This window comes from Protopterus annectens, chromosome 5.part1, assembly GCF_019279795.1.
Source record: "Protopterus annectens isolate FY-2018-M chromosome 5.part1, PAN1.0, whole genome shotgun sequence".
NCBI lineage: Eukaryota > Metazoa > Chordata > Ceratodontiformes > Protopteridae > Protopterus > Protopterus annectens.
Window position 1 is genome coordinate 751,592,630 of NC_056736.1, and position 19,181 is coordinate 751,611,810.

Consider the following 19,181-nt stretch of genomic DNA (forward strand, 5'->3'; position numbering starts at 1 on the left):
GTCATCTGCGAACTTGGTCAGCCAGAGTCCCTTTCTGTTGGCCTGGACTTCTGAGAAGTAGATGCCAAACCGTAGAGGACCCAGGACCGATCCCTGTGGGACCCCACTTGTGACTGGTTAACAGTCTGACTTGGAGTCCGCTACTTTCACACTGTGTGTTCTATCTGTGAGCCAATTTGTAACCCACCTAGTGATATAGGGGTTGATGCCTAGTTTGGGAAGTTTATCAATAATTCCTGAGTGAGGAATGGTATCAAAGGCCTTGGCCAGATCGAGGTAGGCTGTACACACTGCCTTACCTTCATCCACAGCCCTGGTGACTGACTCAAAGAAGTCAACCAGGTTGAGCAGGCATGATCTCCCTTTCACAAAACCAAATTGTGTGGGGTTTACAGTTTGGAGATTTCCTATATCTTTGGTAATCGGGTCCACGATGATGTGCACCCTAGCTTTACATATCAGATTCATCGGGTTAATGGGGTGATAATTCCCAGGGTCTGTAGTAACTCTCTCTTTATGGAGAGGGATGACTGTAGCAGTGCGCCATTCAGTATGGACAAAGCCTGAGGTGAGGCTGTGACTGAACAGGGCACACAGATGTGATGCCAGTTCACTTTGTAGTTCATGCAGAACACAGCCAGGGATATTATCGGGTCCCATTGAAGCTGTATTCTTCACCTTGGACAATGCAGCTTTAACCTGTGCTTCAGTAATGCTGGGTGCCTGGCATTCTTCCGGTACTGTGACTGGTCCTTGGGGGGGGGGGGGTAAAATTTGCATTGAATCTGTCGGCCAGTATGTTGGCAATATCTGTTGGCTCAGTACAGGAGGTACCACTGTGCAGTAACTCAGACCAAATCTGGGAATTGCCGTGGAAGTTCTTGATACAACTACAGAAGGCTCTGATTGTTTTTAGTGTCTGCCACAATTCTGCCTTCACTGATGGCTTTAGAGGATTTGATGAGGGATCTCAACTTTTTGTTGAGGCTAATAAGGGAGTTTTTCCAGTCTTGGGAATTCACCTTTTTCTGCAACAGTTTCTTCCTTCTGTTGTAGAGTTTATTGATGGCAGGGAACCACCAGACTGGCTTCCTTTTCTTGGAGGAGAGTGTCTTGGTTCTGTTGGGTATGGCTAGTTCAGTGCACTGTACAAAAGTACATAAATGCATAGGTGTATGATTCGGCAGTAATGCAGCTATTTTCCATTGCATGGGTGCCATGAAGTTAGCCACCTCTGTTTTTAGGAGCCCAAAGTTAGCTTTGGAGAAGTTTTTCAAGGTGGTGACCTTTGTGGGGGGGTGAGATGTGGATTTCCATGGTGATTAGTTTATGGTCGGATCTGATCAGGGAGGGATTGACTACTGGTGTAGAGCAACAGTCACCCATGTTAGTAATAACCAGGTCAAGGATGTTGCTTCCTCTAGTGGGGGTCAGAATGAGCTGGTCCAGGGCACTGGAATGGATGAATTCCAAGAAGCGTTTTCCCAGTTGATGGAGAGGTATTTGAAGTCTCCTTGTATGAGAGTGTTGGGTTGGACTTTGATAGATTCCAGAGTGCTTAGGAATGTGGAGTGAGAGTCTAGGGACATTGTTGGGGACCTACAGCAGGCTATGACCTGGATCGCTGTCTTACCCAATGTTATGTGCACTTGAAGTATCTCAGATGCATTACACTGGGCTACTAGTCTGGAGGTGTACATATCCTTTGCGACTATGGAGAAATCACCGGCTTTGGAGCTTCGGTTCATGTTTTGGGGCCAAAAGGTGTGGAATGAGTTATAGCCTGGTAGTGCAGGGGTGCTTTCTGCCGCTTTAAACCAGGTCTCCCGTTACAGCACAAATGTCAATGTTCTCCATTTTGAGGAGTGCTTCAAGCAAGTGCATCTTGAGATTTAGACTTCTAGCGCCGAGTAGCTTGACCCTCAGATTGCTTTTATTTATAGCAGTTATGGTGGTAACTTGGTCTTTTGAACACAGCCTAAAAAGGCACTATGGGGTGGCAAGAGCCTTGGCCAGTACCCGGAAAACCAGGGGTGACAGATTCAGGCCATCTCTAGCAAAGCATTGAGGTCTGTTAATCATGTCATCCCAAGCAGACAGATACTGGATCCCCTTTGAATGACACCAGAAACCTAGCCAACTGTTGAAATCAATCATATTTTGTTTGTACTGCGTTATCATTCTGGGTGACGGTAGGATACTGCTCAGGTCTAGGGTCAAACCTGCCTGGGCCACATAATCCAAGAGCTCCTCCATGTCTCTTTTCATGCAGTCCAGGGAGGTGCGTCTCAGGTCATTCACACCCACATAGACAATGACAGAGTCATACCTGTACTTGTTGTGGAGTGATCTGAGTGCGTGTGTTATGTGTCAGATTCTGGCACCCGATAGACAGCATACTGTTACCTTCTCCTTATTCAAACTAGTGAGTGGGACATCTATGTGGCTCACTATTGAGTCACCTATGATTAGTGTATTGGGCAAGGTGTTTAGCCTTATGGGCTTAGGTTGAGGGGCACACTGCGGAAGTGAGCTGTGTGTCCTGTGCTTTGTGCTGTGGTGGTCGAGTGAGTTTCTGTCTTGGAGGTCTCTGCTGTTTGGGTAAATTTCTACTGAGAGCCTCCACAACGGTGGGTGTGTGGTATGTGTTTTATGTGAAAGCTGTGATGGTGGCTGTTCTGGAGGGTTGTGTGTTCCATGTGCTGTGGTGCAGGTGATGACCTTTTCTTCTTGACCAGCTAGTCCGGTCTTGGCAGGAGAGTGGATAGCTTCCAATTTGGTGATATAAGTGCATCTCTCACAAGTCTGAGTGTTGGGAGGTGAAGGTTGTCTGTGTACATGTGGCAGATGCTACACTGCTTCAGAATGCCCAGGTGCACCAGGTTAATATGAGAAAGCACAGGGAACTGCCCTTTAATCATACCAGGAGGGGTGGTCATAATTACTAAGTACTGGAGCTATTTCCATGAAGAACGACTAGTGCTGATGGCACTTAGGTGTGCTACAATAATTGCTACAAAATCCTGCTGAAGTGCAAAGTGGTTAAGCTATTTGAAGTGCCAGAAAGAAAGAACTGGCAAGACCTACGGGAAAAACTGAAAAGCAGACTTTCTGGCACCAGCAATACATTTTTAAACTCTAAAGAAAGCAGCAACTACTGAAATGAGAGCATGACATCAAAATATTTTTTTAAGGGAAGGAGTTATACTTTAAAAATATCAGCAACATTTATAACATTTAAAAGTATTCTTTTTTATGGTAGGATGTTGGTATCAGTTTACTTATGTGAAGTTGCTGTCTCTTTCGGCTTTTCCCAGTTAGGGGGTCGCCACAGCGGAACTCCGGTCTGCTAATGATTGGCAGTAGATTTTTACGTGCCGAGTTGCCGTGAAGTATTGGATGTTATTTAGATGGTGGAGTGTTTTGTTGTTTCCACGTATCTTGCACAAGTGTTTTTCTTTTTGTTTTAATTTTATATTTTAGACCTTCTAACCCCCTTTTAGCTTGCAGCAAATGTACAAAACTATATATAGAGTTTATTCTTCCATACAGGAACAGTTGCACCAAATTGACAGCTGCCCTACAGGCATTACCTAGGTTTTATCAAGCTGAAAGGACATGTTAGCGCCTCTGTTCCCACTTACACAGAGTGCTACCCATCCTTATCCTTTCTCTATTCACTTCTCAGATGTGGGAAACAACTTGCATGCGTCTCCAAAAACTAATCTTTTGCCTTAATTAAAAGTGCAATGGCTACCCTTGAACAAGTAAGTACCAAGGTTGATGGGAGGCAATTACTTCCATATTCACTTCCCACAGTTTTAAACTTTATTTATTAGCACAGAGTTAATTACCACTTCCCCTTTAAAAGTTAATTATAATGTTCCTTGTACAATGTTGCTCATAATCAAGAAAGGTCTGAACAGGGTGTTAACCGTTTCAAGTTGTAGACTCAATGTCTCCCAACAAAAAGAACTTGCTAATGGGAAAAAGAAATGGCTAGCAATTTTGCAAAAGCAAGAAAGGATGAGCATAGATTTGACTCAAAACACACCCTTCAAACCTCTCATGACCGACTGCTTGCACCCATTTGCTCCCCGTCTTCAGATGAAAAACAGCTACTAACGGAAAATTAAATGGCTAATAACTTTGTAAGTGCAGCAAAGAGCCAACATTTTCATGATTTTATCATTTTTTCTTTTAAACCGGTTTGCTTAAAAAATCCTTTGCCTACAGCTTAAGCTAAGAACATTAGTCTAGACATCCACCACTATAAGAAGAAAATTTATATATACTTACACACACACACACACACACACACACACACACACACACACACACACACACACACACACACACACACACACACATATAATTTTTACATATATATTTATTCCTAGCAGACCAACATCACATTATAGCTTGCTTCTTTCCAGCCTTCTTTTACATTGTTATAGTGTAAACCAGAATGCATGACATTATAATTAAAAGGTTGCCTTACTTTGTAGTAGTGATAAAAAGCAGCCATTGACAAAATTCCCCAACCTTAAACTTAAAATGCCTCTGCATAAAACTGAGAACTGCTTTAAAATAGAACATGCAATTTACAACATGAAATTTATTACACAAATATTCATAACAAACTTTGTAACTTACAATTACTTCAGACCCTTCACTGTCCTTCTAAACATTAATAACAAAGCAGGGATTAGACTGGAGACCCCTCCACAATCAGTTTAACACAGTCAAACTTCCAGTCTTTGTCAGCCACGTTTTGCATAACCACATTTCACATGTCTAAATCACACCTAACTGGAGTGATTGTTTCATAGGTCTCAGATTTATTAACTAATTTCATGTTGTTGCTGGTCTTTTTCCTGATTACTTCATCCTCCCAACACCGGTCTTTGGTTCACGTCCAGGGCATTCATCCTCCCAACACCGGTCTTTGGTTCACGTCCAGGTCATTCCTGATTCTTCCAGTTAACTCCTAGATTTCACAGGTTTACAGTAGGCTAATGACCACCAGTTTTTTTGCTTTGTTGTTTTTTTTTTTTTTTGTTTATAAAAACTTAGCCATGTAACCCAACCCAGTTTGGTCCCAGAGTTCCTTTGATGCTTATTTGTTGGGGTAGGTTTGTCAAGAGGTAGCCAAGGGTTACATGGGGGGAGGTATGTTAGTTGGTGATTAATTGACTTGCAGGCAACCTCTGTTCACAAACATAGGGGCCAGACCCAGGATGACTGAGATTCCCCATCCAATGATTTTGGTAACCGTTTGAAAAGTCGGGACCCTCTACAGTGAGTCCCGAATTGCAGAGACTGAATGGCTGAAAGAACAGCCTTACATACCTCAAGTCCAAGATGCCATTTCTTGGAATGTTCCCTTTTCTTCAAAGGTATGGCGATCTTGGAGATGGTATATACAAGTTTGAGGGTATGAGGGACTTGCACTTGACAGTGCACATACATACATACATACATACATACATACATACAGATGTTTCAAGCACGGGCATTAAAGCCCTTCTAGCTTGCCAATATACCAAAAAAAGAAGTTACGTCTTACCATAACGTTCCATCTGTATTGTTGATCCTCGTTCAGTCATTACGTATGGGTATCGGTTCTGACCTCAGAACCGAGCCGGCCATTTTCCAAGCTCGTGTCAGCTTCAAACTCTCGAGCTAAATTTTTACCAACAATTCCCCTCTCCTGTTACCTCAGATTGAGTCTGCAAGTTAAAGAAGGTAGAGGCTACCTCTGGTCAAATAACCTAAGAGAACTGGATGGCGAGATCTACTAGAAACCACAGGATGGGGAAGGAGGGAGGGTCATAATGACTGAACGAAGATCAAAAATACATATGGAACGTTATGATAAGACATAACTTCTTTATCTGATATTGTTAATCCTCGTTCATTCCTTACGTATGGGACAGAGTCCCCAGCTACCTCTATTCCTGGGAGGCTCTCATGGAAGGACATTCCTGAGCACCATAGAACCGAAAGATGCTCTTCCCCTGGAGGCCAAATCCAATTTGTAATGATTGTTGAAGGTATGAGGCGTAGCCAAAGTTGCAGCTGCACTGATGTCATGTAAAGAAGCTCTGGCATGGAAGGCAGCAGAAGTTGCCACAGACCTTGTTGAATGAGCTTTCATGGTAGTAGGCAACAAGATATTACGTTGTGTGTAAATAAAGGTCACACAGTCCTTCAACCATCTAGCTAATGTGACCTTAGCAACAGCCAATCCTAATCTAGGTCCAGAAAAGGCCAAAAATAACTGGTCAGATTTACGAAAGGTTTTAGTCCTGTTTAGGTAAAAACGGATTTGCCTGTGTATATCAAGGGTATGTAGGCAATACTCTCCTCTGAATGGTTGGGAAAGAAAACTGGCAATTCATTGGCTTGATTAATGGACACTTCAGAGATCACTTTAGGCAGAAATGACGGACTAGTTCTCAGAGACACTATCTCTATGACAAATCAAGTATGGACTCTTGATACATAAAGCTTGAAGTTCAGAAATACGTCTGGCAGAAGTAATAGTGACCAAAAACAAGGTTTTCCATGACAAATACTTGAGGTCGCAAGAAGAGGCTGGTTCAAAAGGTGCCATTGTCAGAGCTTGTAGAACTAATGATAAAGCCCATGGTTGAATAGGTTCTCTAAAAGGTGGCTTCAGATGATGCACACCTTTTATGAAGGTCTTGCACAATTTATGGGACATAAGAGAGGAATCTTGGACACCCTCATGAAAATTAGAGATTGCAGCCAAATGAACTCTAATGGTAGAGGCAGATAGAGCCAATTGAAACAGGTCGGCCAGATAGTCTAGTATTATCGACACTGGTGCTGAAAAGGGGTCTACTTGTTTATCTTTCAGCCAACAGGTAAATCTTTTCCACTTGCTCAGATAATTCTAGTGGAAGACTTACGAGAAGCAATGAGAATATCACGTACTGGTAAAGAAAAATCATTCTGCCTGGCAATCAAGGGAATTGGAGTAGCCAAGCCGTTAGCTTCAGGCTGTTCAGGTTGGGATAAACCAGGTTCTGCGGGTGTGAGATCAACTCCGGGATTGGATGGAGGATCCATGGTCGATCTAGTAGGTGAGGCCAAAGGAATGGGAACCAAGTCTGTTGTGGCCAATATGGTGCTATGAGGATTACCTTGCTCTTCAACCGCCGGGCTTTCTTCAGAAACTGGGGAATGAGAGGTAAGGGCGGAAAAGCGTAGAAAATACCTGAGGGTCAATCGTGGACTAGAGCGTCCCTGGGTGACTGTCCCGGAGGGGGAATCAGGGCGAAGTAGTTGCTGCATTTGTAGTTGGTCGGGGATACAAAAAGGTCGCAGCAAGGACGGCCCCAGTGGTGGAAGTTCTCCGCCGCTATCAAGGGATTCAGGGACCACTCGTGAGTTTGCAGAATGCATCTGCTGAGTCTGTCTGCTATCACGTTGGAACTCCCGGGAATGTGCGTTGCTAGAAGTAAATGGTTGGTAGCCATCAGTCATTGCCATATCCTCATGGCCTCTTGACAACGGGGGTAAGATTTGGTTCCACCTTGCTTGTTGATATACCAGACCACCGCCATGTTGTCTGATTGTATCGCAATAGTCCCAGACGGCAGCAGGGGATGGAATGTTTGCAACGCAAGAAGTACCGCCCTCAGCTCTAGAACATTTATATGCAGATGGGCCTCCAGTTCGGACCAAGTGCCTTGGACTGTCTGTCCCTGACATTGCCCCCCCCACCCCATCAGGGAGGTGTCCGTGGTCACTGTGGCCTTGGGTTGCTGGGGGGAAAAGGGGCGAGACCATTGAGAGAGAATGTGTGTCATCCACCAATTGAAATCCTGTTTGCACCTGTGGGTTACATGCATCATGGCTGAAACAGGATGCTGAAATGGATACCACTGGGTGAGCAGTAGCCATTGTAGAAACCTCATGTGAAACCTGGCCAGGGGGACAATGGCGATGGTGGCTGCCATGGAACCCAACAGCTGTAGAACCGAGTGAGCCGTGGATTTTTCCTTTGAATGGATTGGAATTAGTTGTTGCATTATCCTTAAAATTCTGTGCTCTGGAATAGCAGCTCTGCAGCTTTTTGTGTCCAAGATAACCCCTATGAATTCTGTCGACTAAGATGGGGTGAAAATGGATTTCTGCCAGTTTATGGTTATGCCTAGCCTTTGAGCAGCGAGGAGAGAGTATGCCAGGGCTTTTTCCAGTAGATGTCTGGTGGGGGCGGAAATGAGCCAGCCGTCTAGGTACGGAAACACTTGGAATCCTTGAAGTCACAAGTGAGCTGTGACAACTGCCATACACTTTGTGAACACTCTGGGGGCTGTAGAGAGTCCGAAGGGCAGTACTCTGAACTGGTAGTGACTGGCTCTCGCACAGAAGCGCAGAAATCTTCTTGATGGCCTGTCCAACTTTATGTGGTAGTACGCATCTTGAAGATCTATAGAGCACATCCAATCATCTTTTTCCAAAAGCGGGAGGATAGACTGTATTGTGACCATCTGGAATTTTTGTACTCTCACAAACTTGTTCAATACACTGAGATCCAAAACTGGTCTCCAGTCCCCGGTTTTCTATGGCACCAAAAATAGTCTCGAGTAGAATCCGGATCCTATTGGGTCTGGAGGGACTATTTGGATGACTCGTTTTCTTAGCAGCTTTTCTATCTCTAGTGCTGCTTCTTCCCTTTGACTGGGTGTAACGTCAGGAAGATTTTTTGAAGGGACAGGACAAAGATCGAAGGGGATATGGTAACCTCTCCTCTGGTTATGATCCTTTGTACCCAAGAATCGGTGGTGATGGTTAGCCAGGCAGAAGGGTACAAGGAGAAATGTCCCCCAACCACCTCCAGAGGAAAGGAGTTGGGCCGCTCTTCAGGAGTGCTGGTAGGATTGACCAGGGAAAGAATCCCTGGAACCCTGGTTACGCTGTTCCCCTCTGCTCCAAAAGGAGAGTCTTCCCTGTGAGTTTCCCCCCTCTGCCTCTGGGGGAGAACTCGGCCTGTGTGTCATGGAAAGGACCCTGAGATTTCTTGAACCATATCTTCCCACTCTTCTGGTTTCTGGAGAAAGCACGTTGAGGGGAAGAATAACGGACACCTACGGCAGAAAGGGTCTTACCGTCTTGTTCACATCTGGCCAGTGTGCTTTTAACTTTGGGCCCTAACAACGAGGAGGGCTCAATGGAGGCATTAAGAAAGGAAGACTTAAAAGGTTCTGCAAAGTTGCACAAGCGCATCCAGGCGTGTCATCTCAAGACCGCAGCTGAGCCCGCCGCTCTAGCTGCTCCTTCTAATGCGTGAGATATCAATCGCATAGAGGAGTTAGATATAGACTCAATGGTGGCCAGCTGAGAGGCCACTTTGTCACAGACCTCATCAGACACGGCACCAGCCAAGGTTTCAGAGAGCTCAAAGACCAGATCCCTTTGAAGCCTGGTAAAATGTGCCATATAGTTCAGGGACCTGACAGCAAAGGTCGCTGAAGCAAAAGTGCACTTCCCTATTCTGTCCAGGGCCCGGGACTCTCTGTTAGGTGGATGGACAGTCTGGCTTTCTTCTTCTGCCAGATCCTTTTTTGTTGCAGCCGCCACCACCAAAGCATCTACAGGAAGACCTTTGGACCAATAGGGATATGAAGCAGGAGGGGACCAGTTCTTATCTGGCCTCCGGGGAATAGCTTCAACAGTATCAGGGGCCTTCCAAGCACGCTGGACGATGAACCTGACAAGTTCATCGGCACGTGGAATAACCCAGGAGGTAGGAGGCAGGTGCGAAAAGCCTGCAGGAACACAGATTCCTCAGGGGTCTGATTAGAGGGCTGCCAGTCACCTCTCTGTTTCAGGATTTCAAGGATATCGCCAAAGGATACCTCAGAGGGTGACCGAAAGGATCCTTCCCCCTCACCGAAATCTGTGTCTTCGGTGAGAGACTCCTCTGTGGAGTCCATGTGCTTCCTCTTACACAAACTTTTCCGGTGGACCTCCTCAGTGGGAGAAGTTGAAGACAACGAAAAATGGGATTCCTGAGGGAATATGTCCTAAGACCCTTGCACCCGGTGACCGCTAGGTGCGACTTGTGAAACCAGTGTACCAGAGGAGGGCGGAGGTATAGACAGTCCGGTATTGCCAGCAGTAACGAAAGCCTTCTCCATCAGTTGAAAGGCTGGTCCACCCGGAGAGGCTTGTATGTCAAGGACAAGGGGCACTCCTCCCCTAAGTGGCTCAGCCTGCCAACTCAGAATCCCTGGATGGCTGTGGAGCAGCAAGCTATGCGTATCACAGCTGACATCCTGGGTCATAGCAAAACTTTCCTGCCACGAAGGCAACTGCGGTTCCTTAGTGAGATCCACAAAGGGAACCGCAGAAGGGGAAGACTGTACTATACCCATGGACTTCAAAGGCAATGGAGGAGAATAAGAAGGTGTCCTTGGAGATGGGAGAACACCTCCCAAGGAAGGACAGCTCCTGGGAGGTGGAATACCTCTGGCCAAGAATGCCTGGTCCACAAGATGCAACACATCATGTTCAGAAAGACTTCTAGTGGACCTCATAGAGACTGAGGGAGAAACAGGCCTGTCCACAAAAGAAGCAGACTCGGTGCCCATCTCATCTGATCGCACCAAGGACAACGGTGCCGAGAAAGACTGAACTACTGTAGTCTGCATCGAAGAAGTCATCGGTGCCAATGTCACTGTCTGCATGGACACAGGGATCGGTACCGAAGTGGTTGTCGGTGCCAACGAAACTGGAACTGACAAAACTGGAGTCAGTAATAAAGGCCTCGGTTCCGAGGAAGATCTCGGAGCCGATGCGGTCAAGGTCTGCGCCGACTGATCGGTCGGTGCTGATACAGTGGTAAAGGTCTGAACTAAAGAGCCCCTCGGTGCCGATATGTAGAAAGCTGCAGGAGAGGACGGAGCCAAAATCACTAATGGAGCCGAAGGCCTCAGTGCCGAAGATCTGGGCACCGAAAGCACTGGGGCTGACAGAGAGCTCCAGAGCCGAAATTTTAGCCTTTTTAGATTTTGGTTGGTGAGAGTCCCCAGCCGGGGACGAAGGCAAGGATTTAGCCTTAGTAGAAACATACATTTTCTTATGGGCTTTAGGAGGGGTTGAGACCTCAGACCCAGAAATAGCCTCTGAAAAGGGAGATTTTAGAAGTCCCTTCAGTATCACCTTATTTTTCCTTTCTAACAAAGTTCTATTAGAAAAGTTTTCACATATAGTACAAGGTGGTTCAACAGATAAATGGGAAGCTCCCAAACAATAAACACATAGGAGTGTGTGCATCAGAAGTAGGCAGTGTGTGTCCACAATCAGAACACCGCTTAAACCCCGGACTACCCTTTTTATCTGCCATATTAACAAACAGAAAAATACCAACAATGGTACAAGAGAGTACCCGAAGGTATGAAAAAGAAAAGGAAAGGGATTACCAATGATGGTAAGGAGAAATTTACCTCGCGGTAAAAAGGGGAAGTAAAGGACAGAAAAAACCTGAGGAAATTATGAACGCTAGATGCGATAGGGCAAGAGACAATAAAATATCAACTTTTCTGACAGAAAAGTAATTTGTAAAGCAATTAACAATTGACTGTACTTGGCTCAAGAGAAGTAGCTTGACACGACCGGATGTCAATGCGGCAAACGAAATCGGGGTAACAGGGTGAGGGGAATTGTGGGTAAGAGTTTACCTTGAGAGTTTGAAGCTGACGCTAGCTTGAAAAATGGCTGGTTCGGTTCCGAGGTCGGAACCGATACCCATACGTAAGGAATGAACGAGGATTAACAATATCAGATCACTTGTTCCAATAATAAATGCCCAGGCTGTTCTTAAAAATATCTAAACTAGTACTTGTTTTAATGAAATTTGGTGGCCTGTTCCAAGCATCAGCTACTCTGTCAGAGAACCAATTAGTACACTTCTCATTCCTATAGAATCTTCTACACAGGTTTTCAGACGATTATCTAGTACTTTTTGATAACCCCAATCATTCCCAGAGGTAGTTGTCCCTAAATGCCTTGTATACCCGAATAAGATCTCCTCTTAAATATCTGTAAGAGACACTGTACAAGTTCAGATATTTAGGTCTTTCATAATAATTTAGATTTTCACATCCATGGATGCCCTTAGTATATTTCTGCTGTACTCTTTCCAGTTTATTCATGCTTGTCTTCCTATAGGGTTTCCATAATGTTATTCCATACTCAAGTTTGGGTCTAATGTAACTAACAAACAATGACTTCATCATGTTTGATTTCCTAGACTTTATAAATCTTTTTATACAACCTATAGTTCTATAACTATCATTAGCCAATTGGTTGATATGATTAGAAAAACTCATAGCTGAATCTACCCATATACCCAGGTCCTTAAATGAGTATACACTTTCAATCACTGTGTGCTGTATTAAATATTCACCTTTCAGTTTATGCCTCCCAAATCTCATATGCTTAGTTTTTGATGTATTTATCAACATATTATTCTCCTGTACCCAAATGGTCAATTTAGTCAAATTATTTTGCAGACGTGCCTTATCTGTATCACTTGTAATCAGTTTACCCAATTTCAGGTCGTCAGCATATAGACTGTAGAACACCTCAGACAAAAAAGTAAGGTCTGAAAGATACAATCTAAACAAGTAAGGGCCTAGTACAGAGCCCTGTGGGACACCTTAACTGTAACCAAGGATTTCACCTGTCCAGCTGGTGTGTAATACTTGCCATTTCCTACTTGTAAGCCATGCAGCTATCCATCTTATCAACAGTGCATCAATACCTAGTTGTACTAATTTATTGATCAGTGTTTTGTGTATGACACCTTCAAATGCTGAAGTTAAATCTATATAAATCCCATCACAGCACAATTTTTCATTCATAGCAGTTATTATATTATATTATAAAACATCATGCTGCAGGTGGTACTAGATCTATTTTCAACATATGCATGCTGATATATGGTTTCAAGTCCCAACCTATCCACTTCTGACAATAACGTATCCAGTATTACCTTCTCCATTATTTTTAACAACATGAAAGTAGACTTAAGGGTCTATATGATTCTGGGTTTGTCCTACTCCCCTTTCCCTTAAAGACAGGTTTAATAAGTGCATGTCTCCAATCTTGAGGAATCTCCCCATATTTATATGACCTAGTGAATAACATATAATAGTAGTATAAGTTCTTGCTCAAGTGTTCTCAGGTCATTGTTACTTATTCCGTCTCCTCCGTGCACTTTGTTTGGATCCAGTTTGCACAGTTCTTTTTCAATATAATCTAATTTGATTCCAGTATCTGGGGTTACCTGGATGTCACTAGGACAACTTACCACCCCTTTTGTGGAGCCAAACTGTTTTGTATAAGATTTTGTAATTATATCTGTAATCTGTTGTGTCCAAGATAAATTTTAGAATCTGCACACAGTTTATCAATTTGTGTATCTTTACTCCTTCCACATCTTGTGTATCTATAAAAAGGTTTCCTATTATGCTCAATATCTTTATATAAATTTTCTTCAAAATGTTCTTGATCTTGTCTAACACTATGCTTGATCTGTTTGCCCAGCTCGTTTATTTCAGTTTTCAAAGTTGTAGTTCGACCTCTCTTCCATTTCTTATATTTTTTGTCTCTCACCTTACTCGGGTATCTTGTTGTTATGGAACCACACACACACCCCCCCTCCTCGATGTTGCGTGCCTAGATCCTGATGTTAAACATTTTTTTTACTTTTTGCACTCAAACAATTTCTCTTTCAAACCTTTCCACATTCCATCTGCAGTTTTTCCACTGAACACCTCACTCCAGTTAGTTTTACAGAGTAACTGTTTCGCTTCCCTATAATCTGTAATTAACCTTCTGTGCATTGGCTTAGATTTCAGTTTGGCAGAATTATCTAGCAACAAATTAACCTTTATGACCCCATGATCACTGCACACCAATGGTGGTAAAACTTGACTTGAAGTTACAATTTCTAGTATATTCTGTCCCCTGGTAAGTTTTTTTTACAATATGAAGCATTTGTTGTTCCTGAATACACTCTGAATAATTTCTTTACTAACATTGTTGAATCAACATTATTCCAGTCTGTTTCTGGTAAATTTAAGTCCCCAGCTAATATTATTCTTCCCTTCTGTGTTTCATGTAAAAAATTTATGAATTCCTCTAGGTCATTTGTACTTGACTTTGGTGGTCTGTACACTCCAACAAATGTTATATGTTCCAGGGTCGTCTTTAATGTCACAGTTACACAGTCTATTATATTGGTGTTATCATTGAACATGTAATAATCACAAGTCTCATAGCTATCTTTAATTCCTATCATAACACCTCCAGCTGATTTTTTGTTAAAATGTCGATTACAGTAAAAACATTTATACCCTGACAGAACTGGTTTCCAGTCATTGTTCTTTAACCATGTTTCACAAACTATAACAACATCAATCTTCTGGGAACGTAGCAAATTTTCTAATAAAAAAAACATTATTATTAATGCTCCTAGCATTAACAACCATCAGAGATGCATCAAATGTTGCTATCTGTGAACTGTTACATTTTTGACCTGGCAAAAATCCTGGATAGTGTTTGTCAAATATTGCAAAATATCTGCTGCAAAAATTATCTTCCCTGATCTAGACAAATGCACACCATCCTGTCTGAACATGTGTGCCCAAAAGAAGGCTTGGTTGCTCTACACATTTCCATTTTTTTAAAACAGGACATTATTTCCATGTAGGTGTTTATCCAAAAAATCTTTTAATTCACAGTGACCTGACTATCCTTTCTATAGGTGATTTGTGAAAAATATGTCCTAACACCAGTACAAGCTATACTATCTAGGAGGGCTGTCAGTTCCCGACTAACAGTCAGAGAATCTTTGTTGGTGACATCATTTGTACCAACATGAATAAAAACAGATCCATACTTCCTTAGATTACATACAAGGCTGGTTTCACATCTACTTTTGCTCTTGACAAGCATAACACTACTCAATGTTCATTATAATCTCTGCAAATATAAGAATCAGTTCCTCTAACAACTGAATCTCCAACTACAAGAATATCTTTGCTGACCATCTCTGAAGAATCTTCAGCTTCTAATGCAGTCATTTCTGCTCTATCAGTTGTTATGAAGGATAGATCTTCATCACTGTTAGTCTTATTAATTCCACTGTTTTCATTGCGTATTAAATTCTCATCCAGCTGGCAATGTAAATCCACAGCTTGAGCCATGTAGTCAACATCTGTCTCTCTCTTCTTTTTTCTTACAGTGATGTTCTTCAATCCTTCCACGTTCAGTTTTGATTTCTTCCTTTTCACCTGCCTGTTTTTTCTACCTTTTCCATTGGAAAGGTGATGCCTTCTTCTGTAGGCTGAGGGTTTTCTGATAGACAGATATCTTCATTCCCTGTCACCAGTGTGTTACATAACAAATCAGAATCCTTTTTAGGGCTGCCCCTAAAAAAGTCAAGAGCAGCCATTTTTGAGATAGTCTCTTCTCTGGGTTTTTGGCACTCAGTATTTCAAGTGCAGACATTTAATCAGGAGCCATGATTTATTATCACTCAAACATTTTTCTGTGGAACAACGGAAAAGGTTTCACTGACAAAGCCTCGCAATGGACTTTACTACTCCCAAAAGAATGAGCAGCAGTGACCCTTCACCCTACTGGCTAACTCTTTGTTGGCTAAACTTTATTTCCTCCTTAGCCAGTTCTGCAGCCAAAACATGTCTTTGATCCTGGAGGAAAAATATTCTGAACATATCTAGGATATAGCTATGGGGGATAGCTGACATAGGATCTTACACCTAAGCTACCACCAAAATGTCACACCTGCTTCAGGACATCATCTGATTGCCAGGATAAACTTTCTTTCCTATCTGACACACAGTGAATAAATAATTTCCCACAAACACTCCACCTTTAATGTTCTTCACTTCCGCCATATGTTTGTCAGGGGCAGCTCTTTCTGTTGGCAAGACTGCATATTTACTAACATAGGTCCTGGTTGCTTTCTCACGGTTAGATCTGCAGTATAATCACGATACATCCTCTCAATTAACAGATCATGTGGTGGAATACCAGTCTAGTTGCTTAGTTGTACTTTCATAAAATTCTGCAATTTGTTATTTCCAGTTTCTCTGGTGCCTCTGAAAATCTCATGCTTGCTTTGTCTTAAGACAGACTTTTGAAACAGTTCTTGAAAAGCCTCATATTCAACCAGTCTTGGATTCATTTCAACCTCCAGTTGTTTCTGCATTTTTATCACATCCTGTCAATTGCTACTTAAAGCCTTCTCTAGTCCTTCTAGCCTTTTATAATTTTACATTATACAGTCTTCCAGTGTCTCACTTAAACACCTCTGACTGCATCTGACTTTTAATTTTCCTTTAAATTACTGAAAACCATCTCATGTACTAAAGATGAAACCCAAACTGCTTGTTTAACTTTATGTTTTTTTTACATTTTTTGCTATACCAGAGAAAATGGAAATAAAATGCAACTGAACTGCTGCTAGCCACACTAGACCAATGGCCTCTTTTTAGGGGAGACCCAAGGTTATATTTATAGTACTATAGGGGACAGCTGACATGGGATCTTCCACCTGAGCTACCACCAGAGGGGACCTAGGTTTAACATCTCGGCAAAAGAACAACACACTCATGATTACAGTAACCCCCTTAACTCTGCACTGCATGGTCAGTAATCCAATCACCTGGAATGAGAATAGAATCCATAACCATCTGAACTTTTAGCACTAAAGGTGAGTGCGCTACCTGCCGATCCGCAAACAGATAATCTTCCACAGACAAATGAATAATTTTTACTGTCTTTTTTGTAATTTCTCATTTTCACAATGGGATAGCTCTAATTCACCTGCGACTAGGTGTGCAGCTGGCTTGGAAGTCCCCTCTTTGTTGCCAATACGGATGGAAAGCCAGTTGGGGTCATGATGAACCCTCAAGGACCTTTTTAGTATACGAGAAAATGTTTAGGTGTTCTTTAAGTAGGAGAGAGCCATCCCCAGTACTTGAACCAGGTATACATATTCCTGGGAAATATGCTTTGAGTTTAGGGGTGTCGTGTTTAACAAAAGATTATGAGAATGCAACGATAGTTGGTCTTTTGTAATAAGGAAGGCGTGTATTTGTTCTAATTTGCAGAGTATGCCACCTGCGTTAAGAACAGCAGTTATGAGTATGTGATGATTATTTAAGATGTTGGAAGGTTGACAATTTAGCAAGTACTTGGTGGGGCCTGGGTTGGGTTCGGTGAAGGAGGAGGATGTTTAATAGGGGATTGAGAGGACTACAGAATTTCAGTAAGTTATGAAATGGATCCGTGTGATTAATCTTGTTTATACTGTGCTGTAGAATTATGGTGCCTACGTATGGGTGGTGAGGACTTAACAGCAGTGGGTTGAAAAACAATTGTGAGGCATTTCTGCTGGGAAACTGTAAATGCAATAGTGTTGGGTTTCTGGATATCCAACTGAGTACTGTTAGGGCGAGGGCACTGGAGTATTTCGGTGGTACTGTTAAAATGGCAAGTATAAACAGAGGGAGGATTGCTGTGTATTTTGATACTGCATTTACATGACTGCGTATAGAAGTGGGCAGGCTTGTATGCAAGGAGCAGCTGTACTGCAGGAATGGCTGCTGTTGTAATTCACATGTGGTTTGTGGTAGAGGGCTGGCAAAATGCTTTGTTATCCGGACTGAATGGAAAGTCTGAGTAACTGCTGATGGGGAAGGGAGGCCAGACAAATGTTAGGTAGGTGTAGTAACAGTGTGTGGCTTCTTTTTGGAGAATGTCAAAGGTGGATAAAGTGGGAAGGAAAAAGACGGCACATAAAGGTAATAGAGGATGGGAAGAGAGCAAAGACAGTGAATTCTCAAGGTAGTGGAGTCAATCAAGATGTACACAGAGCAGACTTCTGAAAAATGAACTACACAGTCATATCAGATGTTAAAGTAAGTAAAAGTTAAAGTAAGTTAAAGTAAGAATGCGGAAAAAAATGAAGTGTGTGTAAAACCAGGGACAAGGTGAATGTGATGTGTTACATTAGCAAACTGAATGTTGTGAACAGTGGGGCAGACTGCGACACCAATAAAACTGTGCACAGGTTCGGGGAGGGAAACAGTGATACCTCAGCATCACCACAGGTTTGAAAATAAGGCTTTATCCCTGAACCCAAACAGTTTAACTACAGTATGACAGTCAAGATTTCCTTAGCAGAGTTGCTGTTTGAACAGGCCAAACTTGTGGCTGTACAGGCTAACTAATCAACAGCTCTACCTTGCTGTATTTTAAGCAGGCGAACTGCAACCTCTGAACTGTTTGGGGGGGTCTCTATCATGTAAACTTACTATTTGCAAAAAGGTCGAGGGCTTCTTTTCCTCGTGTACACTTGCTGCTTTAGTAGGCAAGGGTGTTCAGAGGTGCAGTTCACCTAACACAGTGGTGCAGTGTCTGAGCTGCTGAACTGTGTGATAAGGAAGAATGAACAAGTTACAAGAGCAAACAGAGAAAATGAGGAAGATACTGAGCTGGAGTCTTTGCCATGATCTATCAACCTGTAATTGTGGTGGGTAACAAAGCTCTTTAACTGGGACCATTCTATGTGAGAAATGTTGTCTAGGAAATGTGCAATTCTGTTGGCCCATGGTAGGAATGTCTAGTGCACTCTTTTATTGTGGTCATGTGTGTTACCGAAGCATTGCATTTAATTGTGCTACAACAGGTCATAACTGAAATGCAGCTCTTGGGTCTAACCTGGTTGCATAATTAAATGTTCTTATTTAGCCACAAAGATTACATTACCCTGCGCCGCAGTCACCACTACAACATGAAGAGTTACTCGGCACTCAAAGCCTTCAATCCTCTTTTCCTGAACATTCTCAGCACTTGCTGCCCCTTAGCCTCCTCCTCCTTGATCTGACAGCCACCAACAGAACAAGACCTTAATCTTACCACCTTATACTGTGGCTAACAGACATGCAGGTTACTGCCTTAATCTTACCACCTTATATTGTGGCTAACACACATGCAGGTTACTACCTTAATCTTACCACCTTATATTGTGGCTAACAGACATGCAGGTTACTACCTTAATCTTACCACCTTATATTGTGGCTAACAGACATGCAGGTTACTGCCTT

At 42.8% G+C, this 19,181-nt stretch overlaps 1 protein-coding gene across 3 annotated transcripts in view; it reads right to left on the bottom strand.

The window, feature by feature from the left end:
• PAAF1 (proteasomal ATPase associated factor 1) overlaps nt 1–19,181 on the bottom strand; it is a 577,308-nt gene that overhangs the window by 454,618 nt on the left and 103,509 nt on the right. The window lies entirely within an intron of this gene.